This window comes from Nelumbo lutea, chromosome 7, assembly GCF_056320005.1.
Source record: "Nelumbo lutea isolate HS-2025 chromosome 7, American lotus-T2T, whole genome shotgun sequence".
Taxonomy (NCBI): domain Eukaryota; kingdom Viridiplantae; phylum Streptophyta; class Magnoliopsida; order Proteales; family Nelumbonaceae; genus Nelumbo; species Nelumbo lutea.
Genome location: NC_142690.1, coordinates 41,797,798 through 41,824,738, shown reverse-complemented (window position 1 = coordinate 41,824,738; position 26,941 = coordinate 41,797,798). Strand labels below are relative to the sequence as shown.

Sequence of the window (26,941 nt, the reverse complement as noted above, 5' to 3'; positions counted from 1 at the left end):
AGGAAAGCAATCTACGCAGATCTTGGTAGAACATTTTCTGTTCATCTGCGCAGGGTCAAATCTGATTTTCTTTTGGTTCAAGATTCGAACCTGCGGCTCTGATACCACTGAAGGAATGGTAGGATCCATCTAATGGACGCCAAGAAAGGTGTGGAATGGGGGCGAATTTCAAAAAATTTCCTACCTTCTTCCAACTGGGAATCATATTCCCTAAATTTAGAATACACTATTCAAGGATCCTACTTGAACCATAAACAAACTAGATCTGAACCAAAAGGAAACAGGAAGGATTATACCTGATCTGAAAAAATAATATCTCCCAAAGTTGGTGTTCACGCCCAAAGAAGTGACCAAGATTTGCTCCTGCTGAAGATGACACAGCTGTGGATGGAACAGAAACAGCAGGGTGCGTCCTACACACTGGATTCTTCACAAGAACCCTCTGGAAACCTTGAACACCGAATCCTAGTATCTTTCTTGCAAGACTATTGTCAAGAACTGCTTTCTTGACTTCCTATTGCTGCAAAGATCCAATCTTCCAACAGGTAGTGGCGGCGGCTGAAGGAGGAGAAGTCCAGGGATGAAGAGGGCAGAATTTTTTTCTTCTCTCTGGAATCTGTGAGAGATCAAATCTCAGATTGCAGGATGTGTGTCTTGTTTACTCCAACCACCTTAGTTCGAAATCTAATATTTCTACTAGGGTTTTCTCCTCTTTCTTCTTGATTAAGAAACCTCCCAATATTTTGGGAGTTATCCCCAATCCAAATCAGTATTTGGATAGAGGTTAATCTTAATCCTATCTGCAGATTAAGTTAGTTAACTCCTGATCTTATCAGGAGGTTACCAGATTCAAATCTAATTTGAATTTGGTCTCTTAGAGTGGATAAGGTCAAAGACCCAATCCTTTAACTAACACTAATCTCAGATTCGCCCTATGAACTGGTGATCATATCAGCCCAGTTCGAAATGGGCTTTTGGCCCATTAAGTGTTCAATGTTTAACTAGTTTCCAACCTGCTGCCCAGTTGGGCTTCTTTGTATGGCGTGGGACCCAAGCATTGATCTACACACCAGCCACATGGGTTCGGCCCAGCCTTTATTACAAGGCCCAGCCGAATTCACTGAAAGACTCAGTGACCCCCTTGAGCCCATCACATGGACCCTATGGGCCCAACACTAACATTAAGTGGTCCCTAGGCCAAGCCATCTTATAAAAACCCAGGGACTGTGGGCAGGTGCAAGATTACCCCATCAGGTATTATCCTAAATGGTCTTACACTTAACCTCTCAGCCCTTAATGATCAAGCACTGCCCGACAAGAGAAGACCTCTCTCTCGGTTGCAAGGAACAGTGCCGCACTCTCTACTCACATGGATCCCGAGAATTAAAACCTTTTGCAAATCTTTTGAAACCATACATATACATATATATATATATATATATATATATATCTTATTTTGCAAAACAAAATTCCAACGATTGAAATCAACTGCCGGCAGTTTGGTTTTCATCAGAGAGAGTGCATTCCCGATCATTACCATTGTCCGACAAAGGGGCTGATCTTGTCACTATGACCACTCACTCAGATGAATTCTCAGACTGCCCCAACATGTCTAGGTTTTGACCCCCACTAAGGATCTCACTGATTGACACATCAAAGACAACTCGATCCGACACCTAGTGATGTCTCATAATCGAGTCTAGGGGTCAGGTGTAACTTTCCAGTTTTGCCCATCTGTCTCCAAGGTCTAGGGCAATACTGGAAATCTGGTCCGGTTCAAGGGTTCAAGCAATCCCATACTGCATGTGCCTTGGGTCTTACCCTGATGGCCGAAACAAGCCATCCCAACACTTGGTGGCACACCAGTATCAGCCTTGGCAGGATAAATCTCCCCAGACCTATCCAATGGATGTGAACATTTAAAACTAACACATGTTTCTATAAGTGTCCAGTTTTAGGGTCTTACACAGAATTATACCAAACGACATGAATCAAACATGCACTTCAATTTATTTCCACTAAATAACAAAAGTACATCAAATCCGATTGAAGCTAAGGGCATACAAGATTGTCTAACATTTAGACACATAATCAACAACCACGAGGATATACTTATTCCCAAAAGAATTCAGGAAGGGTCCCATGAAATCTATACCCCAAACATCAAAAATTTCATAGATTAGGATACTAGAAAGGGGCATTTCATTCTATCGGGAAATGTTACCCGTTCTTTGGAATTTGTCGCATGTGGACACATACCTATGGGCATCTTTGAATAATGTCAGACAATAAAAACCTGATTGCAAGACCTTGGTTGTGGTGCATCTAGCTCTGAAATGTCCTCATGTTTCTCTATCATGGCAAAATTGGAGTACCGATTCCATCTCCTCCTCGAGGACACATCTCCTTATGATTTGATTTGCACATGATTTGTACAAAAAGGGTTCCTTCCACAAATATTATTTTACATCATAAAAGAATTTCTTCTTCTATTGATATGAAAGGTTAAGAGGGATGATTTGTGCAGCAAGATAATTGTTAAAATCAGCATACCAAGGTGATGAATATTCCTGAATGGAGTACAACTGTTCATCTGGAAATTCTTCTCGAATGTTGTTGGTTTTCTCCTCTTTTGAGCCTACCTTGTCCATACAGGAGAGATGATCAATAGCCAGGTTTGCGGCACCCTTCATGTCTCGTGTTTCAATGTCAAATTCTTGCAGCAGTAGGATCCACCTGATCAGTCTTGGTTTTGAATTTTTTTTGGTAAGCAAGTGCCTCAATGCCGAGTGGTCTGTGTACACAATAACTTTGGACAAAATAAGATATGAACAAAACTTATCAAGTGCAAAGTAGCTCATTTTCTATTGTGGTGTAATTTAGTTGTGCTCCATTCAAGGTTCTACTAGCATAGTAAATCGGTTGAAAATGTTTGTTCACTCTTTGTCCTAAAACAGCTCCTACGGCTGAGTCACTCACATTACACATCAATTCAAATGGAAGTGTCCAATCTTTCAAAGTCTTTAATGCCTGTAGGCATTCAGCTGAAAATTCAAAAGCAACTTCTTTCTGAAGCAAAGTAGACAATGGCTTGGCTATCTTTGAAAAGTCCTTAATAAATCTTTTATAGAATCCAACATGCCCCAAGAAGCTTCTTACAGAACGGACAGATGATGGGGGTGGCAACATCTCAATTTCCTCCACCTTAGCTTTGTCAACTTCTATACCTTTCTGTGAAATCTTATGTCCAAGCACTATGTCTTCCTGCACCATAAAATGACACTTTTCCCAGTTCAGCAGTAGATGTGTTTCTTCGCATCTCCTAAGCACCTGTTCCAAATTATTCAAGCATGCATCAAATGAAGAACCAAAAACTGAAAAATCATCCATAAAATCCACAATCATACACCGCTGAAAGGTTGCTGCGGCATTGCACAATCTGAATGGCATCTTTCCGTATGCAAAGGTATTGTAAGGGCAAGTGAAGGTGGTCTTTTCTTGGTCCTCTAGTGCAATTAGGATCTGATTGTACCCTGAATATCCACCCAAGAAACAATAATGCTCATGACCGGCTAGCCTCTCTAACATTTGGTCCATGAATGGGAGAGGAAAGTGGTCTTTACGGGTGACTTCATTTAATTTCCTATAGTCAATGCATACTCGCCACCCAGTGATAGTTCTAGTCGGGATGAGTTCATTTTTTTCCATTTTGGACAATGCTCATACCCCCTTTCTTGGGCACGACTTGTACGAAACTCACCCAAGAACTGTCAGAGATAGGATAAATGATCCCAACATCTAAAAGCTTAATGACTTCAGCCTTCACCACCTCTTTCATTTTTGGGTTTAGGCATCTTTGGGGATGAACCGAGGGCTTGCTGTCCTCTTCCATCAAAATTCTGTGTGTGCAAATTGATGGGTTAATGCCTTTGATGTCCTCTACCCTCCAAGCTAGTGCATTTTTGTGTTCTTGCAACACTCTTAGCAATTTTTCGTTTTGCAATGGGTTCAAGGATGTGGAAATTATTACAAGGAGAGCTGATGGTTCCTGAAGGAAAGCATACTCCAAGTGGCATAATAATTGCTTCAGTTCAAGGGTGGGGGGTTCTTGAGATGACGACTTACCTGTTGGTGTTGGTACAGGAGTTTTGCCTAAGTTTTCTAATTTGAGAAATCCCTTCCCTTTGAACTGAGGCTTATCATTTAAGTATGCCATCATGAGGTTTATTTCCTCATTTTCTACAATTTCAACTTCTCCTTGTTGTAGGCAGGGTTCAAGAGGGTCAGCCAACCTACTCACCTAGAAGCAATCATTAACTACATCATCAAGAGCATCAATCATGTAACAAGAGTCATCACTAGAGGGTGCATGTTTCATGGCATCAGACATTTTAAAAATTATTTCCTCATCTTGTATCCTAAAGCTGATTTGTCCTTGTTGGACATCAATCATTGCCTTCCTGGCAATCAGGAAAGGTCTCCCTAGGATGAGAGGGACATCCACATCTTCTTGCATGTCCAATACAATGAAATCAATGGGAAAAATAAAATTGTCTACTTTAACCAACACATCCTCAATGATCCCCCTAGGATGCTTAATGGACCTATATGCCAATTGCAATGCAACTCTAGTGGGTTGGGGCTTTCCCAATCCCAATTTTTTGAAAACCAAGTATGGCATTAAATTTATGCTAGCTCCCAAATCACATAATGCTTTTTCAAATTTTAAATTGCCTATAGTGCAAGGGATAGTGAAACTCCGTGGATCTTTAAGCTTTTGAGGCAGCTTGTTAAGAAGGATTGCCGAGCATTCTTCATTTAGAGCAACCATAGCCACATCTCCCAATTTCCTTTTGTTTGCCAATAATTCCTTAAAAAATTTTGCATAATGGGGAATCTGGGCTAAAGCATCAGCAAAAGGAATATTAATACGTAAACTTTTAAATATCTCAAGGAACTTACTGAATTCTTTTTCAAGCTTGTGTTGCTTCAGCCGATTAGGAAAGGGAACTTGTGGTTGTTGGTGCATTTCTTGTTGCGGTTCAGATTGCTCCTTCTTCTGATTCCCAGCTTCAAGGGTTGCATCTATCGTGGGTTTAGCCCTTGCTTTCTTCTTTACTTCTGGAAGCTCCTTACCACTTCTTAAAGTGATAGCTTGCACTTGTTCTCGTGGATTCACCTTTGTATTGCTTGGTAATGTGCTCGGTATCGTTGCTGAGATCAATTGCACCAACTGCCCCACTTGATTTTCCAAGTTCTTTATTGAAGCCTCTTGGTTTTGAAACTTGGTTTCAGCACTGGCTATGAACTTTGTCATCAGCTCCTATAGGTTAGATTTTTGTTCTGGCTGATGAAAATTTTGGTAGAAGGGCTTCTGTGCATGGTGATTCTGCCATGATTGGTTCGGGTGTCCTTTACATCCCAGGTGAAAGGCATGATGGTACTGATATCCTTGTTGTGGGTTTCCGACAAAGTCAACCTATTTAGTAGATTGCCTAAACTGATTGCCAACTTGGCATTTAGTACTGATGTGGCCTCCCCCACACAAATCACATGTCACGGGTTGCACATGCATGGCTGCCATCTGCATCTCATCTAAATTCTTGCTGAGGGCACCAATTTGAGCAAATAGAGTCGTGTATGAATCAACATTATGAAGGTCATGCTACTTTCTTGCTTATGTTCTTTTTGAATGCCAATAGTAATTATTGGCTGACATCTCTTTTATGAGTGCATGGGCCACTTTCGGGGTCTTATTATTGATGGAGCCCCTGGATGCTGCATCTAGGATGGTCTTATTTGAATCAGTTAGACCATTGTAAAAGGTCTGCACTTGCAGCCATATAGGAAGGCTATGATGAGGAACCCTCCTCCGCAGATCCTTATAGCGTTCCTATGACTCATAGAGAGATTGATGAACTTACAATTTATCTATAATTTTTTAGGACTTTAGCATGGATTTTTATGCCGGTTTTATTAATTTTTGCCTTAATTTAGCTTAATGCTAAGAATAAGTTCAGGGATAATTAATCCAAGAAAAGGAAGGAAAAAGGCAAGAAAATAAGGTTCAAAAAGACCAATTTCAGTCCAGCCCGGTGGTGGAAGCAAGAGAGAGCACTTCGGCCCAAGAAGAGCAAGTGAATTTCTTGAGAAAACCCAAGAAAATAAAGCCTAGCTATGAGTAGAATTCGGCCCAGCAAGGAAGGCCCATTCTCAGCCCAAAAGAGCAGCTCAATGTATAGCTATCATGTGCTAAGAGAGAGCCTAAGTGCAGCCCAAATAGCAGCCCTTAGGAGGCTTTCAAGAGAGCTCTAGAAAGTTCAAGAAAGGGGTGTAATACACCCCATTCTAGAGGCTTCAAGAAGGGACAAGAGCCCCCTTGAAAAACTATATAAGGAGGCCTCTAGGAGGGGGGAGAGGTGTTAAAATGCTTGAGAGGAAGGCTCTCCCACTCTTAGAGGTTCGGCCACCTTGAGAGAAGAGAAGAGAAGAAGGCTAGGCGCAAGGAAGAAGAAGAAGAAGGGCTGAAGGAAGTTCAAGACAAGCAAGCTAGAAGAGAAGGTGAGTTCGAATTGAGGGTTTGTGATTCAAAGATCTTTTGTAATAAATCATTTATAGTTTCATTCTCTTTTGATTTGAATTCAGTTTCTTTGTTATATTTTCTTTCTTCTTTCTCCTTGTTTCCATTCTTCCTTGATGTATTTCAGCTTGTAAAATTTCAGTTCAGCAATCTAATTCTTTTTTATTCATTCAAATGGTCATGAATTGTACTTGAAGTTTCTTGAATAAGGGTGTTATTATAGATTAATTCGGCCAACTAACCTTCAAAACTCATATCTGAATTCTCAGATCTGAGATTGCAAGATCTGAATTGCTTGAAAGAGAATTCAGATCTGCAATTTTCAGATTGGCCGAATGGATCTAAAGCTTGGAATTCCTAGAGTGCTTGAGAGAGACTCTAGGAATTCAGATCTACTATTCAAGAACTGAATTGAGTGCAAGGTTAGAGATAATTTGCACAATTCAGTTGGTGATCAATTCAGATTTGAATTGATGCCTTAGAAGTGTTTGAAGAAATGCATGCATGGGGATTAGATTCTTGCTAGAGATAGAAGAACCGTCACTCATGCATAGGATGAACATGCACTTGAGAGAGGCTATTCATGACCTTGGGGTTTCACCAACCCAAGGCTCAATCATGATTTATTCGAATGATCCAAATTGATAAATTGCTGAATTCTGAGATTGACATTTACTGCTTACTCTTCTAACCTGATTTGAAGGCAATTGGGCCAATGATTTAGATAGATTTTAATTTAGGATTTTTTAGCTTTCATTAAAGTTTTGATTTATTTGTTGATCAGATAAGAAGTGCTCAATTTAGTATTGGTAATTGTTTCCTAAATCCTCGTGGGAACGATACTTCACTCACTACTTTATTACTTGAACGGCTAGTGCACTTGCTGGTGTCACAATGAGCCACACATCAAGTTTTTGGCGCCGTTGCCGGGGATTTAGGGAAACAATATTAGGAAACATTGAGCATTCTTAATCTGATCTCATTCAGCATTGCATTCATAGTTGGGTTAATTTGCTAACTTTTTCATTTAAGCTTGGACTGCAACTGTTGTACTACTGTAGTTATGTTTCTTCTTTCTTAAGTAGATTACTTTCTTTTTCTGCTTTCAGTTTCATTTTAATAAAGGTATATTTTATTTCCTTTAAATCTTGGTGTTGTTACATTCAAAAAAACAAAAAAGAAAAAAAATTCACAAAAACATGAGTGTTGCAGATCTGAGTTGCATTCGGCACTCAGATCAGCAGAATTCAGATCTGCAGCACTCAGCCGAAAAGAATTGCTTGTGTTTCAGACTTTTATTTCTTTTTCCATTACAAAAAGAAAAAAATATATAAAATGAAAAAAAAAGAGATCTTTTGAACATCAAGAGGAGAAATTGAGAATTCGGATCAGAACTCAGATCTGAGTTCCTATTGCAGATCTACAACAGTTCAGATCTGAGTTCCTATTGCAGATCTACAACAGTTCAGATCTGAGTTCCTCTGAACTCAGACCTGAACTGATGCAATTTTGAGGGGAATTGGGTGTCATCACCACCCCAATTCACCCTAGGGCACTTCTGCTATTCTCCAAAAACAATTTGGTAGAAATAACTGAAGGTAAGGCAATTGAGATTTCAGATCCGAACTCAGACTTGAGTTCAGACCTGAATTTTGCTATTGCAGAACTGCTCAGTTCAGATCTGAGTTCAGATGAACTCAGACCTGAACTGATACAAGTTTAAGGTGAATTGGGTGACATCATCACCCCAATTCACCCTATGATAAATCCGACATACCCCAAAGGTAATTGGATAGCAAAGAATGAAAAAGAAAATTCAGATCTGAACTGATACAGATCTGAACTATAGTTGAGGACTGAACTGATACAGAGCACATTTTGGATTTTGGGTGAACTGAACATTTGCTTTATCCACTTGTAACGGAGCTACATTAGCTAAGGAGGTGTATGTTTGGGTTGAATAATTGTGATGCCTCAGTTATTTAATAAAAAATTAGCACTTTCCAAGTATTTCTATTAGCATTCAGATCTATAGCAGGGCTGCTATAGTACAACAGTTAGCAGACCTGATTTCAGATTTCTACAAAAGTTGTATGGACCGAATAGCTTGCAATACCAAACATTGCAGACCCAATTTTCAGGTCTTACCAAGTATTTGATATGCATCAGCTATACAGGTTTGAGCTTCAATTGTAGAGCTTAAAATCCTTAAACCAAGCCTAACTCAGGACTGGTTTTAGTTTATTTCAGATCCTTTTAATATATTTTTCAGATCAGATCTGATTTCAGCCCTAAAGCATCACAGATTTGATTCCAACCTTAATGGATGTATATTGTAGTGTATACCAATGAGTGTGTATGAATATACAGCTCAGATCTGAATTATTATTTGTTAATTTCTCCGGACTAACAATACCAAAGACTTGTAGATCTGAACTCAACTAAATTGGGTCTGAATTCAGATGTTGCAATCGATGGATGTAGATAAAGGAACCTTGAATAAGATGATTGGTTTAAATCTGCTTTTAGTATAATCGGCTTCATTTATTCATGATAGGATGTAGGTTTTTGTATTCCAATAATTCACTTTACATTTTCAGTGTGATAGGATTAGTTATTTATTTTCTTTTGTGAATATCGGCCTTTTTATTGCTTTGACCTTAACAGTTTATGACAAGCAGACCTGAACTGGAAGAGATCCTTTACGACCCAGAGATTGAACGGACTCTCCGTGTCCGTTTAAGAGCTGCTAGGCAAGTCAGACAAGAAGCACAAGAAGCTCAAGAAGCTCAAGAAATGGCTGAGCAGAGGACTATGATGGACTATGCCAAACCCACTCTCACTGGAGCTGCCTCCAGTATTATCAGGCCCAATATTGCTGCTAACAACTTTGAGATCAAACCTGCCATCATACAAATGATTCAAAACACGGTGCAATTCTGTGGATTGGCCCACGAAGATCCCAATGCACACATTTCTAACCTTTTAGAAATTTGTGACACCTTCAAACACAATGGGGTAAGTGATGACGCCATTAGGTTGAGGTTATTCCCATTTTCTTTGAAGGATAAAGCCAAAGCATGGCTGAATTCATTACTGGTAGGATCAATAGCTACATGGGACAAAATGGCCAGCCATTTTCTCTCTAAATATTTTCCCCCTTCTAAAACTGCTAAAATGAGGAATGACATCACTACTTTTTTCCAGCAAGAGGGGGAATCTTTATATGAGTCATGGGAACGATACAAGGAGCTGTTAAGGAGAGTTCCTCACCATGGCCTCCCCATTTGGCTGCAAGTGCAGACTTTCTATAATGGTCTTACTGACTCAAATAAGACCATATTAGATGCTGCAGCCGGAGGATCCATAAATAATAAAACTCCTGAGGTTGCCCATGCACTTATTGAGGAAATGGCAGCCAACAACTATCAATGGCATTCGGAAAGAACTCAAACTAGGAAGCAGCAAGGCTTGCATAATGTTGACACTTATACAGCACTATCTGCACAAATAGGAGCACTCAGTAAGAAAATAGATGAAATGCAGATAGCTGCCATGCATGTGTAGCCTCTTAATTGTGAATTGTGTGGGGGAGGCCACATCAGTATAGACTGCCAAGTTGGCAATCAGTTCAGACCATCTACTGAACAAGTTGACTATGTCAGCAATTCGTCAAGACAGCAGGGTTACCAGAGTCACCATACTTTTCATCCAGGATGGAGGGGACATTCAAACTAGTCCTGGCCAAATCAGCATATTTCCAAGCCGTTCCACCAGACTTATCATCAGCCTGAACCAAAATCCAATTTGGAGGAACTGGTGACAAAATTTATAGCAGGTGCAGAAACTAGGTTCCAGAACCAGGAAGCCTCAATCAAAAACCTGGAAAACCAAGTGGGGCAATTGGCACAATTAATCTCTTCCAGACTGCCGGGAACTCTTCCAAGCAACACTGAAGTGAATCCACGAGAGCAGGTGCAAGCTATTACCTTAAGGAGTGGAAAAGAGTTGCCTGAGGTAGAAAAGAAGAATTGGGCTGAACCCAAGGCAGAAACAAGCCTTGGGACCAGACAACAGAAGACGGAACAACCAGAAGCACAACAAGGGATGCACCAACAACCACAAGTTCCATTCCCTAACAGGCTGAAGCAACAAAAATTGGAGAAGGAATTTGGTAAGTTTCTTGAAATATTTAAAAGTTTACATATTAATATTCCTTTTGCTGATGCTTTATCCCAGATGCCACACTATGCAAGGTTTTTGAAGGAATTATTGGCAAACAAAAGGAAACTGGGAGATGTGGCTACAGTTGCATTAAATGAGGAATGTTCTGCTATCCTTCTGAACAAGCTGCCTCAGAAACTCAAAGATCCAGGGAGTTTCACTATTCCTTGTACCATTGGCAGTTTAAAAATTGAAAAAGCTTTTGACCTGGGAGCTAGCATCAATTTAATGCCATATTCTATCTTCAAGAAATTGGGGTTGAATGAACCCCAACCCACTAGAGTGGCATTACAATTGGCTGATAGATCCATTAGACATCCTAGGGGGATCATAGAAGATGTGTTAGTTAAAGTTGACAAATTCATTTTTCCAGTTGATTTCATTGTGTTAGACATGCAAGAAGATGTGGAGGTCCCGCTTATCCTAAGGAGACCTTTCCTGGCTACCGGGAAAGCAATGATTGATGTCCAACAAGGACAACTCAGCCTTAGGATACAAGATGAGGAGATAATTTTTAAAATGTCTAATGCTATGAAACATGCACCCTCTAGTGATGATTCTTGTTTTATGATTGATGTCATTGAATTGACAATTGATGAATGCTTCCAGGTAAATAGAATAACTGATCCTCTTGAACTCTGCCTCCAGCAGGGAGAACTTGAAGAAGGAGAAAATGAAAAAATAAACCTCATGATAGCATACCTGAACGATAAGCCTCAATTCAAGGGAAAGGGGTTTCTTAAATTAGAGAACTTAGGCAAATTGCCTGGACCATCAAGTAAGCCATCACCCCAAGAACCCCCCACCCTTGAACTGAAGCAATTACCATCCCATTTAGAGTATGATTTCCTTGAGGAACCATCAGATCTCCCCGTGATAATTTTCGCAGCGCTGAATCCCTTACAAAGAGAAAAATTATTAAGAGTGCTGCGGGAACACAAAAATCCTATAGCTTGGAAGGTAGAAGATATCAAAGGCATTAATTCATCAATCTGCACTCACAGAATTTTGATGGAAGAGGACAGCAAGCCTTCCGTTCAACCCCAAAGGCGCCTGAACCCCAACATGAAAGAAGTGGTAAAGGCTGAAATAATTAAGTTGTTAGATGCTGGGATCATTTATCCTATTTCTGATAGTTCTTGGGTAAGCCCTGTGCAAGTTGTGCCCAAGAAAGGTGGTACACTGTTGTTCCAAATGAGAAAAATGAACTCATCCCTACTAGAACCGTTACCGGATGGAGTGTATGTATTGACTATAGAAAATTAAATGAAGCCACCCGGAAGGACCATTTCCCTCTCCCATTTATGGATCAAATGTTGGAGAGGCTAGCCGGGCATGAGTATTATTGTTTCTTGGATGGATATTCAGGGTATAACCAGATACCAATTGCACCAGAAGATCAAGAAAAGACCACTTTTACTTGCCCATATGGAACCTTTGCATACCAAAGGATGCCCTTTGGGTTATGCAATGCCCCAACAACCTTTCAGCGATGTATGATGTCTATATTTTCTGATATGGTTGAAAAATTTATTGAGATCTTCATGGATGATTTTTCAGTTTTTGGCTCTTCATTTGATGCATGTTTGAATAATCTGGAACAGGTGCTTACTAGATGTAAAGAAACACATCTTGTGTTGAATTGGGAGAAATGTCATTTTATGGTGCAAGAAGGCATAGTGCTTGGACACAAGATCTCTCAAAGAGGTATAGAAGTCGACAAGGCCAAGGTGGAGGCAATTGAAAAATTGCCAACCCCAACATCTGTTCGTTCTTTGAGAAGTTTCTTAGGACATGTCGGATTCTATAGGAGGTTTATTAAGGATTTCTCAAAAATTTCCAAGCCATTATCTACCTTGCATCAGAAAGAAGTGCCTTTTGAATTTTCAACTGAATGCCTTCATGCTTTCAACATCTTGAAAGACAAATTGATCCATGCACCTATCATGGTAGCACCAGATTGGACCCTCCCATTTGAATTAATGTGTGATGCGAGTGATTTTGCTATAGGAGCTATTTTAGGACAAAGAATGAACAAACATTTTCAGCCAATTTACTATGCTAGCAGAACCTTGACTGGACCCCAACTCAATTACACCACCACAGAAAAGGAGCTGCTAGCAGTAATATTTGCACTTGATAAGTTTTGTTCATATCTGATATTATCCAAGGTTGTTGTCTACACAGATCACTCGGCATTAAGGCACTTGCTTACCAAGCAAAACTCAAAACCAAGACTGATCAAGTGGATCCTTTTATTGCAAGAGTTTGACATTGAGATTAGAGACATGAAGGGTGCTGCAAACCTGGCTGTTGACCATCTCTCCCGGTTGGACACGGTAAGCTCAAAAGAGGAGATAACCAGCAACATTCAAGAAGAATTTCTGGATGAGCAGTTGTACTCAATACAGAAATACTCATATCCTTGGTATGCTGATTTTGCTAATTATCTAGTTGCACAAGTCCTTCCTCCTAACCTTTCATATCAGCAGAAAAAGAAATTCCTTTCTGATGTAAAATACTATCTGTGGGAGGAACCCTTTTTGTATAAATTGTGTACAGATCAGATCATAAGGAGATGTGTCCCCGAGGAGGAGATGGAGTCGGTACTCCAATTTTGCCATGATAAAGAAGCAGGAGGTCATTTTGGAGCTAGTCGCACTGCAGCCAAGGTTTTGCAATCAGGTTTTTATTGGCCCACACTTTTCAAAGATGCCCATAGGTATGTGTCCACATGTGACAAATGCCAAAGATCGGGAAACATTTCCCGACGGAATGAAATGCCCCTTTCCAATATTTTAATCTATGAAATCTTTGATGTTTGGGGTATAGATTTCATGGGACCTTTCCCGAATTCTTTTGGGAATAAGTACATCCTCATTGCAGTTGACTATGTATCCAAATGGGTAGAAGCCATGGCTTTACCCACAAATGACTCAAGAAGGGTGGTACACTTCCTAAAGAAGTTATTCTCCCGATTTGGCACTCCGCGAGCTATAATTAGTGATAGGGGAACTCACTTCTGCAATAACCAATTTGAGAGGTTAATGCAGAAATATGGAATTACACATAAATTAGCTACCCCTTATCACCCTCAAACCAGTGGCCAAGTGGAGTTGGCTAACAGGGAACTCAAAAGAATTCTGGAAAAGACCATAGCATCTGCCAGAAAAGATTGGTCCATCAAATTAGATGATGCATTATGGGCATACAGAACTGCATTTAAGACACCCATTGGCATGTCCCCCTACAGATTGGTCTTTGGTAAAGCATGCCATTTACCAGTTGAATTAGAACACAAGGCCTATTGGGCTCTTAAATTCTTAAATTTTGACATTCAGGCCACAGGGGCTAAAAGGCGGTTGCAATTGAATGAATTGGATGAATTCAGACTTACCCTATGAGAATGCCAAAGTTTATAAAGAAAGAATAAAAAACTGGCATGATAAGAACTTGCTGAGATGGGACTTTTATGTAGGCCAACAGGTATTGTTATATAATTCCCGTCTCCGCTTGTTTCCAGGTAAGTTGAGATCCAGGTGGTCTGGACCCTTTACCATTTCACAGATTTTTCCCCATGGGGCTATAGAACTCACCCACCCAGTTCAGGGCACGTTTAAAGTAAATGGTCAGCACCTGAAACCATATTTAATGGGCGGTACTGTACCCCCTCCATCCACTATTTATCTTGATAACCAATAATCTTTTATGCTTGCTCATGAACAGGTTAAGGAATCTTTTTGTCATTTATCTTTTTAGAATATTAGTTAGTAAAATAAAGATCTTTTTCTCAAAATTCCAATTCTTTAAGGACTCAGTTCATCCTTTTCTTTTCTTCAGTTTACTCTAGCAAGTGTAATCCCCTAACACTACGAACATTGAGGACAATGTTCATCTTAAGTGTGGGGGAGTGAGCCCGAGGCTAGGGTATGAGGGCTGAAACCATGCGCCCCAACACACATATGCAGGCAATGACATAACCAAAAAAAGACTGGAACCCCTCAAGTTCATTACTATTTATTTGATGATTTTTTTTTAAGAAGGAATTCAATGAGTTGAGGGAGACTGATGTACTTGTTAAGTTTTTATTCTTGTGAATGACCCAATTTGATATATGCATGAGAAAAGGGGAGCTGAATATGCTTTTCAGCATGACTAGCCCTAACTTCCTTCATGTGTATGGAAGCCCTTGATTTCATTGTTAATGGTCAAGAAAACTAGTGCACATCTGAAGTGTTGATTCTTGAGGTTCAATAATTGCAAAGAAGGACAAAAGCCCAAATTGACTCCACTATTTTGAGCTGAATAGTAAAACTAGCAGCTCAGAACATGAGTCCTATTTACCTACCTCAAGTAAGTGACCAGTGTGAGATGGAGCATAAGATGCACTCACCCTTAGAAATAAGTAATTGTGGTGACAACCGAGGTTCAAAGGGGCACTCTAAAGTTGAACTCTCATTGAGATTTAGTTACAGATGTGAAACTTAGTGAAATTTGATTATTAACCTTGACAATTAAGGAGCTGATTTATATATGAATTAGAAGTAAAGGCTAGACTATGATGAAATTCATATTCTCCTTTCCTTGGATCTGATACATATCTTAAATGGTAATTTACAAGAATAAAAGTTGAGCACATACAAAAGTTCCCCGACTACTCAATGCATTTCTATCTAAAAAGTTCACTAGGTAAATGGTAAGAACAGAAGGGGGGGAATGTTCAGTTTATGGCTGATGTCCTTACTTGAGGACAAGCAAAAGCTTAAGTGTGGGGGTATTTGATGAACTTACAATTTATCTATAATTTTTTAGGACTTTAGCATGGATTTTTATGCCAGTTTTATTAATTTTTGCCTTAATTTAGCTTAATGCTAAGAATAAGTTCAGGGATAATTAATCCAAGAAAAGGAAGGAAAAAGGCAAGAAAATAAGGTTCAAAAAGACCAATTTCAGTCCAGCCCGGTGGTGGAAGCAAGAGAGAGCACTTCGGCCCAAGAAAAGCAAGTGAATTTCTTGAGAAAACCCAAGAAAAGAAAGCCTAGTTATGAGTAGAATTTGGCCCAGCAAGGAAGGCCCATTCTCAGCCCAAAAGAGCAGCTCAATGTATAGCTATCATGTGCTAAGAGAGAGCTAAGTGCAGCCCAAATAGCAGCCCTTAGGAGGCTTTCAAGAGAGCTCTAGAAAGTTCAAGAAAGGGGTGTAATACACCCCATTCTAGAGGCTTCAAGAAGGGGCAAGAGCCCCCTTGAAAAACTATATAAGGAGGCCTCTAGGAGGGGGGGAGAGGTGTTCAATTGCTTGAGAGGAAGGCTCTCCCACTCTTAGAGGTTCGGCCACCTTGAGAGAAGAGAAGAGAAGAAGGCTAGGCGCAAGGAAGAAGAAGAAGAAGGGCTGAAGGAAGTTCAAGACAAGCAAGCTAGAAGAGAAGGTGAGTTCGAATTGAGGGTTTGTGATTCAAAGATCTTTTGTAATAAATCATTTGTAGTTTCATTCTCTTTTGATTTGAATTCAGTTTCTTTGTTATATTTTCTTTCTTCTTTCTCCTTGTTTCCATTCTTCCTTGGTGTATTTCAGCATGTAAAATTTCAGTTTAGCAATCTAATTCTTTTTTATTCATTCAAATGGTCATGAATTGTACTTGAAGTTTCTTGAATAAGGGTGTTATTGTTGATTAATTCGGCCAACTAACCTTCAAAACTCATATCTGAATTCTCAGATCTGAGATTGCAAGATCTGAATTGTTTGAAAGAGAATTCAGATCTGCAATTTTCAGATTGGCCGAATGGATCTAAAGCTTGGAATTCCTAGAGTGCTTGAGAGAGACTCTAGGAATTCAGATCTACTATTCAAGAACTGAATTGAGTGCAAGGTTAGAGATAATTTGCACAATTCAGTTGGTGATCAATTCAGACTTGAATTGATGCCTTAGAAGTGTTTGAAGAAATGCATGCATGGGGATTAGATTCTTGCTAGAGATAGAAGAACTGTCACTCATGCATAGGATGAACATGCACTTGAGAGAGGCTGTTCATGACCTTGGTGTTTCACCAACCCAAGGCTTAATCATGATTTATTCGAATGATCCAAATTGATAAATTGCTGAATTCTGAGATTGACATTTACTGCTTACTCTTCTAACCTGATTTGAAGGCAATTGGGCCAATGATTTAGATAGATTTTAATTTAGGATTTTTAGCTTTCATTAAAGTTTTGATTTATTTGTTGATCAGATAAGAAGTGCTCAATTTAGTATTGGTAATTGTTTCCTAAATCCTTGTGGGAATGATACTTCACTCACTACTTTATTACTTGAACGGCTAGTGCACTTGCTAGTGTCACAATGAGCCACACATCAGAAATTCTCCCTCTTGTTGGAAGAAAGTGGTAACATTTCTCATTTTTGTTGTTTTTGAGGGAGGGAAGGAATCGGCTAGCCATCTCATCCCAAGTGGCTATAAATCCGGCTAGTAATGAATTTAGCCAAGCCTTGGCTTTATCCTTCAATGAAAATGGAAATAACCTCAGCCTTATAGCATAATCACTTATCCCATTATGCTTGAAGGTGTCGCAAATTTTTAAGAAATTGGCTATATGGGAATTTGGATCTTCGTGAGCCATACCAGAGAACTGCACTGTATTTTGAATCATTTGAATTATGGCTGGCTTGATTTCAAAGTGATTAGCAGCAATGGCCGGCCTCACAATGCTTGAAGCAGCCCCAGTTAGGGTGGGCTTGGCATAATCCATCATGGTTCTAGGTTCAACCATCTCTTCTATTTCCGGTCTGACTTGTCTAACAGCTCTTAGGCGGATACAGAGAGACTTTTTTATGAGAGTAGAATTTATCACATTTTTATCCCCAAATATTCTGTCTTGCATACTTAATTAGTACTTAATTGGACTCATATTTCTTGTATTTCGGTTCAGGGCATGAAAGAAGGCATCAAGAGCAAAGAAAGGCAAATCGGATGATTTTTCACAGTTTCTGCACCGTTTAGTAATCTGGGCCTAACTCACGTATCCGAACTCCGATTGGGCTGATTCAAGACCCACTAGATAGATAAGAGAAAAATCCACAACTTTTATATTTTGGGCTTTCACTTATTCTTCCTACATCAAAGTCAAGTCTGGGCCTGAAGTCGGGGAAAATTTGTAGGAAGACCCAATCCGCAGCTTAAGCCCAACTTGCAGAAAAGCCTGGCAGTAGCCCAATTAGCAGAGGAGGTCTAATACGAATCAAAGAACAAGAAAATGAGAAGAGTCTTATCACATCTAAATTTATGATGTAATCCCATAAAGATAAAGAGATTGAGTTCATTAGATAAAGAGATAAGAGTAGGATTAGATTAGGACTTTCTAATTTTGAGGATAATCTCCTAAGAGGAGTTGGAGAGAGCCCCTCCTCCTAAAGCTATATAAAGGGGGGGGGGGGGTGGACCAGCTTTAGGATCAAGAAGCAGAAGAGCAATCAGTCAAGAAAGCAAGAAGACTGTAAGAAGAAGGTGGCGGCAAGGAGAAGAGGAGATCTCAACTCCAAGGGTGAAACCATGAGTTCTTTCTTTCCTCTTGTTTATTTTATTTCTGCTAGTATGAACTAATTTATCTGTAGTTAGGGGTGTGGAATGCCTAACCATATCAATGAATTTATTTTTATTCTGATTTATTCAAGACCGTGATTTCCATATAGTCTATGAACTATCTTGCTTAATGCTATTAGGAGTGACCGTCTCTTAATCATTCACATAGCTGACCACATAATTCATGGTGTGAATTGAATGGTATATAGGGGTATATACACATGATTCATCAGAATGTAAAAGTTTTTCCTTGGACTTAATGCACTTCTATCTTGAGAACTCTAGTCGAGAGATCGGAGGGTTACCTGATAGAATTAGCTTTAGTATATTTCGAGAGAGAATATTAAATAAAATTGGAAAGACTTCAGCTTATGGGAATGACAAATTATTTTGGGTAATCTCATACATTAATATTCATTGGAATGGTTAGGTGGACCAAAAGTCCTAGCAAATTCAATCAATCGTTACATGCTTCAGCATTGGTTACTTCTGCTCTTGTTTTCCTGTTTCTGTTTTTTCATTAGTTCTTATTCTCAAATCTGAAATTTGATTGTCCAAATAATTAGGGAAGCTGTAGTTCTAATACTTATTTTGTTAAATCCTCATGGGAACGATATTTTTATACTACTTGATAACTAGTGCACTTGCTATGGTTATATTTATAGCTATCACTTTTCAATCTCTGGATCGTAAAGAATTTCCTCCTGTTTAGGTCTGCTTGTCATAATTTGTAAAAGTCAAAGCAATAAAAAGACTAGTATCCGCAAAAGAATATGAATAATTTAACCAATCAATGATCCTACTCTAACTGAAATGTACAAGGCAATTAAGAATACAAAATTCCAATCCTAACATCAATAAGCAGATCTGAAATCTACTGCAACCAGATCTGAAATAGGACTGGAATCAAGAGCTTTAAGTTGCTCTTCAGGTGCCAACTTGTATAAACCTTATGCAATCTTCAGCAATGAAAATTACTTTCACAGATCTGAATTCAGATCTGAAATCTTAACTACTAAGAACAATTGTATACAGATCTGAGATTAGATCTAAAATTTCAGCTACTGAGAACAGTTGTATACAGATCTGAGATCAGATATGAAATTTCAGCAGCTACTGCTATTTACAGATTTCTTTCTCCTTGTACCGATCTGTTCTTATTGCTGAAATCAGTAGCTATTGAAGCTATACTATTGCCATTCAATGTATAGGTCTGAAATCAATAGCTAGAAAAACTGTGCTTAGGTCTGAGATGTGATTTCAGCAATGAGAGTGAGTGTACACAGTTCTGAAATCAGTGGTTATACTATGCATGGTAGCAAAGTTTCAGATCTGAATATACCGAAATCAGATCTGTCACAACTTGCTCTCAATTCTGATTTAATCTGAAATCAGATCTGTATTCACCTCTGAAACCTACTTCAATTCAGAGATTTAGTAGGTCTTATTAAATCAGAATTGAAACCCAAATAAGATTCGGTATGTGTTCAGATCTGATTGCAGAAGAGATAAGTAATGTAATCAGATCTTAACTGAAGGGATGAGAGATGCATCATATGAATGGCCGAACCCTATAGGAAGGTAGGGTGAAATTTCAAAAATTTCTCTCTCCCATGTGGGAATTGCATTCCCTATTTTAGAAAATTTGCATTTTTCAAGGATCAATCTTGAACCAAGAACCGAACCAGATCTGAACCAAAACTGTAGGAGAGGGATATACTTGATACGAAGATGCAATATCTCCCAATGAAGGTGTTGACGCCCAAAGAAAGACTCCAAAGACTGCTACCACTGAAGATGACACAGTGAACGGTGGAGCAGAATCAACAGGGTCCATCCAACGAACCGAATTCTTCAGCAAGAAATCGATGGAGGCAGTGAGTATGACTTCTAATCAGCCTTTCTCCAAAGATTGATATCAAGACACCTCTTGATTGCTCCTAATAAAGAAGGAGATCAAGCTGGTAGTATGGCGGCAACTGGAGGAAACACAGGGAGAAGATGGCACAGTCACACTGTTGCTGTCTTCTGTCTAGGTGTTCTAGAGATCTGATCTCTGGATGCTTGGGATATTGAGGATGAACTGAATGGTTTGCCCCCTCCTCCTTTAATAGCCTTAAAGAGAGCTCCTAATCTCATTAGGTGTTTCCTAATCCAAATCTATCTTTGGATAAGGAGTTCTCTTTAAGAGATAAGGATAAGCCCTTATCTCATCTGCAGATTAGATCAGCTCTCTCCTAATCTCATTAGGAGGTTTCCAAATCAGAATTCAGATCTGAACTCTCTGAGTGGATAGGGTAAGACCCTATCCTATCAGCTGATTTAATCCTAGATCCGCCCCCTTTATTTAACTAGTCAAACTAGGCCAGTTCAAAATGGGCTTTAGGCCCAATAAGTCTAAGTACTCAAAATGCTTCCAACCTGCTACCCAGTTGGGCTTCTTTGTAGGACCCAAACATTGATTTACACATCAGCCACATGGGTTCAGACCAGCCTCTGTTACAAGGCTTGGCCGAATTCATTGAAAAGATAGTGAACCCCTTGAAGCCCATCACAGGGACTCTTAATGGGCCCAACACTTAGACTAAGTGGTCTCTGGGCCAAGCCACCATATAAAAACCCAAGGGTTGTGGGCAAATGGAAGATTAGCCCATCAAGTATTACCCTCAATGGTCTTACACTTAACATCTCAGCCCATAATGATCATACACTGCCTGACAAGAGAGGACCTCTCCCTCGGTTGCAAGGAACAGTGTTGCACTCTCTACTCACATGGATCCCGGGAATTAAAACCTTTTGAAAATATTTTGAAATCATAATATATATTTATATCCGTATATAAAATATATTTTGCAAAACAAATTTCAACGATTGAAATCGGCTACCGGTAGTCTTGGTTTCCATCAGAGAGAGTGCATCCCCGATCATTACCTTTGTCCGCAAAGGAGCTGATCCTGTCACTATGATCACCCACTCAGATGAATTCTCGAACTATCCCAACATACCCAAGCTTTGACTGAAAGAATGGTAGGATCCATCTAATGGACGCCATGATGGTTGCGGAATGGGTGGGCAAATTTCAAAAATTTTCCTACCTTCTCCCAACTGGGAATCATATTCCCTAAATTTAGAATACAATATTCAAGGATTCTACTTGAACCATAATCGAACTAGATCTGAACCAAAAAGAAAAAGGGGGGATTATACCTAATCCGAAGAAACAATATCTCCCAAAGTTGGTGTTCATGCCCAAAGAAGATTTGGATTAAAGGAACTCCAAATTTGATTAGGAAGGTTGATCTTTATCTACAGATAAGATAAGGAATTATCCTTATCACTTAAAGAGTCCAGATCCAAATAAAATATTTAGATCAGCAAACTCCTAATGAGATTAGGAAATTGTCCCTTTAAGGATATAAATAAGAGAGCAGGGTGAACCTCTAAAAACACACTCACTGAATACAGAGAGAAGAAAACACAGTTAAACTGCTCTTGCCTTCAACTCTTTCCTTCCTGCTTTTGATACCTTACCCTATTCGATCTCCAGTTCTTGGATTGGATGAAGATTCGATCTTGATATTGTTTCTTGGTAGAAGAAACAATTTAGAAGCTATGCTCACTGTCTCATTCGATTCTTGCGGAAGAATCAATAGTTCATGGTGAAGAACTACCTGTTGCTCCTGCCTTATCCTTAGCTATGTCATTTTCAGTGGAGGGAGGATTTGGTACACTCTTTGGGTGTGGACACCTACATTGGGAGGAGCATTCTTGCATGGATTTTGTATTAAGTATATCCTTCCCTTAATTTGGTTTCAGATTTGGTCCGGTTTGGTTACAAGAACAAACCTTGAAAATGTAGATTTCTAAATTGGGAATAGGATTCCCGGATGGGAATAAAAAAATTTTTGAAATTTTGCCCAACCTTCCTGCAGGGTTTAGCCATCCATATGAAGGATCTCCCATCCCTTTAGTGGTATCAGATCCAGGTTCAAGTCTTGAACCAAATTAGAACAAATCTGCATCTGCACAAATGGGTAGAAGGCGTTCTACCTGATTTGCGCAGTTAACGTTTTTCTGGGAATTGGTTCCCAGATTATGGGCAGATGATCTGGAAAATAAATCTTTATTATTCTCTAATATTTATAGAATTGATCTATGATTTTTTCTTGAATTTTTGGGTTGTACATGTGATGGAGATCGAATCTTTATGGTGCCAAGAATGGCACACCCTGCGATTTCTCTTCTATTCAATTCTGGTATGTAAATATTTTTTTTTACTTTTAGACAAATTGTATAGGAACTTGGTGTGATGTAATAATATAAAAATTAGGTTTTTCTATTTTATTTCCATCTGGAGATTGATAGAGCATGCAACAGAGGAGAAGAAATTTTTAGAGAAACAAGTTCTGTGATCTGCGATTTTGCAGATATCGATTTTGTAATCTGTGATTAATTATTCTTTGCAAGTTTGTGGAAATCCAAGAAATCACAGTGCAATCACTTGATTTTAGTTTCTTGATAATTTGACTATCTTGAATTAATTTATTTTCAGATCATTATTCTTGAATTAAATCTTGAATTGGACACCAAAACTTGGGCCGATTTACACCAGATTTGGTCCAAACTGGTTGGACTGAATTATTGGTTCAATGGGGTTGGTTTTTCTAATTCAGACCACCTCTGTAAAACCTAAATTTAATATGATAAAACTGAATCAGCCCTAATTTAGCTACATGGGCTGAACTGCTTTTTGAAGTACAACCCATGTACCTAGATAATGTTATATGATAACATTGTGGGCTCTGTTGGGCTGATACTGATTTAATATAATTAATTAAGGACTTTACAGATATTTTGATTGATTGGATCAATTTATATCATGCATGTGATGTATGGATGTGTGTTGTGCTACGTACATGGACCATAAGTACTTGGCCCATGATTATTTCGATAGTAGCTCTTTTGCACACCATGGCTGAATGCACATCATTTCCATAGTGTCCATAAGATCATTGGATGATCTCCCCACTTGGTGGGCCCCACATCAGCTTCCTCCCCAAGAGGAACCATGTAGAACCTTAGCTGTTTAGGACCCATTTAAATCTGGCATTGAGAAAGTCAGTGGAAGCCACTTTGGTTTGACCTAAATAAAATTAGGGCATAATATTTCATTCCCTTCACTAAAATATGAGTGCATGTGATAGGGAGATTCATATGATGAACTATCTAAAGACCTTCCATCATTAACATGAAGATGGATCATTCAGTAATGAGGAAATGCACCATAATATTGGGCTATCCATTTGCTGCTAGATCTGTCGGATTGTTTCATAAGATGATAGGGGCGTCATAGACCGATGTGGGAGGGGTTTATCCTAAAATGGAAGACTCTCTCATGCTACCTTGGTGTCTATGAATATGATGGGTAAATACTCACTGGATATAAAGGTTTAACCTAAAATGGCAATGAACCTTTTCTAACAGAGGCCAAAGGGAAAGCTCATATGATGAGTGGATATGATCCTTCACAGAAAGGTGGTGGGGTTTTGCAGCTGAAACAGTTGGCTCCATGCACCCTATGTGGTTTCCCACATTTCCAGAGACAAAGTTCGCAGTCTCCATCATTGAAAGGGAAATCTCATAAATGAACAAATGGAAATAGAACATAGATTAAAAGTCATATCTGTGTAGATAACATGAATCAAATAAGGTTGTGGACTAATATTTGCTTTGCCTTTTATCAGAAATGGCAAATGGACAATTTGCCAAACTATTGGACAATAATAATCTTAAGGGCCCAAATTACACTAACTGGTATCGTAACCTTATGTTGGTTCTGATGTCTGAGAAATTGGACAAGGTTGCTAAGAATCCTGCTCCAGATCATTCAGGTGATAAGGCTTCTAAGGCCCACAGGAGGGAATATCAAGAATGGGAAGAGACAAATTCTCTTGCCCGGTGCTATATCATAGCCTCCTTAGACAATTAGATACAACAACAATTTGATCAGATCGAAGCGTCCAAAGATATCTTGGATAGTTTAAGGACAATGTATGAGGAACAGAATCATTCTACTCATTAGAAGGTCCTAAAACAGTTTTTGACTGCACAAATGTTCAAGAACCAGTTAGTTCATGACCATTGTCTTAAGATGATGGGGTACATCAATGAACTAGAGGCTCTTGGATCTGAGCTAGATCAGTTGCTACCATCCTGAACACTTTGCCTCTTTCCTTCAATCAATTCATAATGAATTACAATATGAACAAGCTAAATGTTAGCCTTCAGAGATTCAGAAATATGTTGTAGAGGGCCGAAGAACTGATAAAGAAGGATGAGCCCATTGCCATATTTGTTGAAGGTGGCAAATCAGGTGAGAAGAAGAGGAAGGCAAAGAAGAAACCTTAGAAGAAATCTAGCAAGCCTAAAAAGCAGAGGAAAGACAAGGCATTAGATGTCTGTCAATTTTGCAAACAGATCGGCCACTAGAAGAGGAACTATCCTCAGTACCTGGAGACCAAGAAACAAGGTAAGTTCGAATCCTTTGTCATAGAAACCAATATGTTGGTGACTTCTGCTTCCAAGTATATTAACTCCAGGGCTTTTACTCATGCATGTAACACATTGCAGGGGTTCAGGACAAGCAGAAGACTTAGTGAGGGTGAAGTGATTCTTTACTTAGGAACTTTTGCAAGCATTGCAACTACAACCATAGAAACTGTAGAATTGTATTTCAGAAAAGGAATAATAACATTAAAAGATTGTCTTTATGTACCCAATTTGAGAAGAAATTTGATTTCTGTTTCAAAATTGTGTGCGAATGGTTATTCTGTTCTCTTTAGTAATGTGATTACTATCAAAAGGAATAACAAATTCCTCACATATGGAGAACTTGAGAATGGTCTCTATGTTCTCCATCCTTATCTGGAAACAAATATAACCGAAACTACGTCGGATAATAACTCCAAGATAAGAACCCATGCTACAGTTAACCCCACATGCCTGTGGCATTACTAACTTGGCCACATTAACATAGATTGTATCACAAGGTTGGTAAAGGATGGTCCTTTGGATTTTTTAACTGTAGAAGATCTTTCAACCTGTGAACCTTGCCTTCAGGGTAAGATGATGAAATGGCCATTTAACGGTAAGCCTAAAAGATCAACAGACACTTGACCTTATTCATACTGATGTATGTGGTCCCCTGAATGTTAGGTGATAGCTATAATTATAACCTTAGCAAGTGCACTAGTTATCAAGTAGTATAAAAATATCATTCCCACGAGGATTTAACATAATAAGTATTAGAACTACAGTCTTCCTTAATTATTTGGACAACCGAAATTCAGATCCAGCAATAAGAACTATTGAAAATTAAAAATAGAAAAAGAAAATAAAAGCAAGGGTAATCAATAACTGAATATGCAACGATTAATTGAAATTGCTAGGACCATTGGTCCGCCTAACCATTCCAATGAATATTAATGGATGAGATTAACCAAGATAATTTGTCATTTCCATAAACTAAAGTTTTTCCAATTTTATTTAATATTCTTTCCCAAGACATATCAAATCTATTTTTATCAAATAACCCTTTGATCTCTTGACTAGAGTTCTCAAGATAGAAATGCATTAAGTTCAAAGAAAAACTTATACATTCAGATGAATCATGTGTATATATCCCTATATACCATTTAATTCACACCATGAATTATTCAATCCATTATATGAATTCCTCTCCCGATTCATTCACATAAACCCAATCAATTAAGAGATGGCCACTCCTAATCGCATTAAGCATAATAACTCATAGACTATATGGAAATCACAATCTTGAATAAATCATAATAAAATATATTCATTGTCATGGTTAGGCTTTCCACAGCCCTAGCTATAAAGAAATCAATTCATGATAAAGGAAATAAAACAAACAAGAGGAAAGAAAGAACTCATGATGTTGCCCTTGGAGTTGAGATCCTCTCTTCCTTCTTGAAGCTTTCTTGCCTTATTGATCTCTTTCTTGAAGCTTTCTTGATGGTCTTCTTGATTGCACCATAGAGAGCTTCAGTAATTGATTGATTACAGGTGCCGGTATGCCCACCCTTTACATAGTTTTTGGGGAGGGGCTGTTACAACTACTTGGAGTTATCTCAAGAATGGATAATCCAGGTTAGTTTTACGTTGATCCTATCCTATCTTATCTTATCTCTTATCTAATGATCTCAATCTTCTTTAACTTTCTAGAATTACATTTAGAATTCAAATCTAAGAGGACTCTGGATTCTTGAATTCGAGTGGGCCGCTTTAATAAGTTGGGCTGCTACAAGGCTTTTCTGCAAATTGGGCTTTAGCTGTTAGTTGGGCTTTACTATGGATCCGCTTCAATTTTGGGCCAGCTTTTGACTTCGGTGCAGGCCTAATCTGTCATAACCCAAAATATGTAAGTTGTATATTTCGCTCTTATCTTTTCAGTGCATCTTGAATCAGCCCAATCGGAGCCCGGATATGAGAGTTAGGCCCAAATTACTGAACAGTGCCAAAACTGGGTAAAATTACCCGA

General features: G+C 38.9%; 1 long non-coding RNA gene and 1 other non-coding gene across 2 annotated transcripts; one reads left to right on the top strand and one right to left on the bottom strand.

The window, feature by feature from the left end:
- Positions 1-9,754: 9,754 nt before the first annotated feature.
- LOC148846183 (small nucleolar RNA R71) lies at positions 9,755-9,861 on the bottom strand. Its single transcript, XR_016102639.1, has one exon. It is a non-coding gene; the product is annotated as a small nucleolar RNA R71 (small nucleolar RNA).
- Positions 9,862-16,110: 6,249 nt separating this feature from the next.
- Positions 16,111-18,472, top strand: LOC148846182 (uncharacterized). Its single transcript, XR_016101945.1, has 2 exons — positions 16,111-16,232; positions 17,732-18,472. It is a non-coding gene; the product is annotated as an uncharacterized LOC148846182 (long non-coding RNA).
- The last annotated feature ends 8,469 nt before the right edge of the window (positions 18,473-26,941 follow it).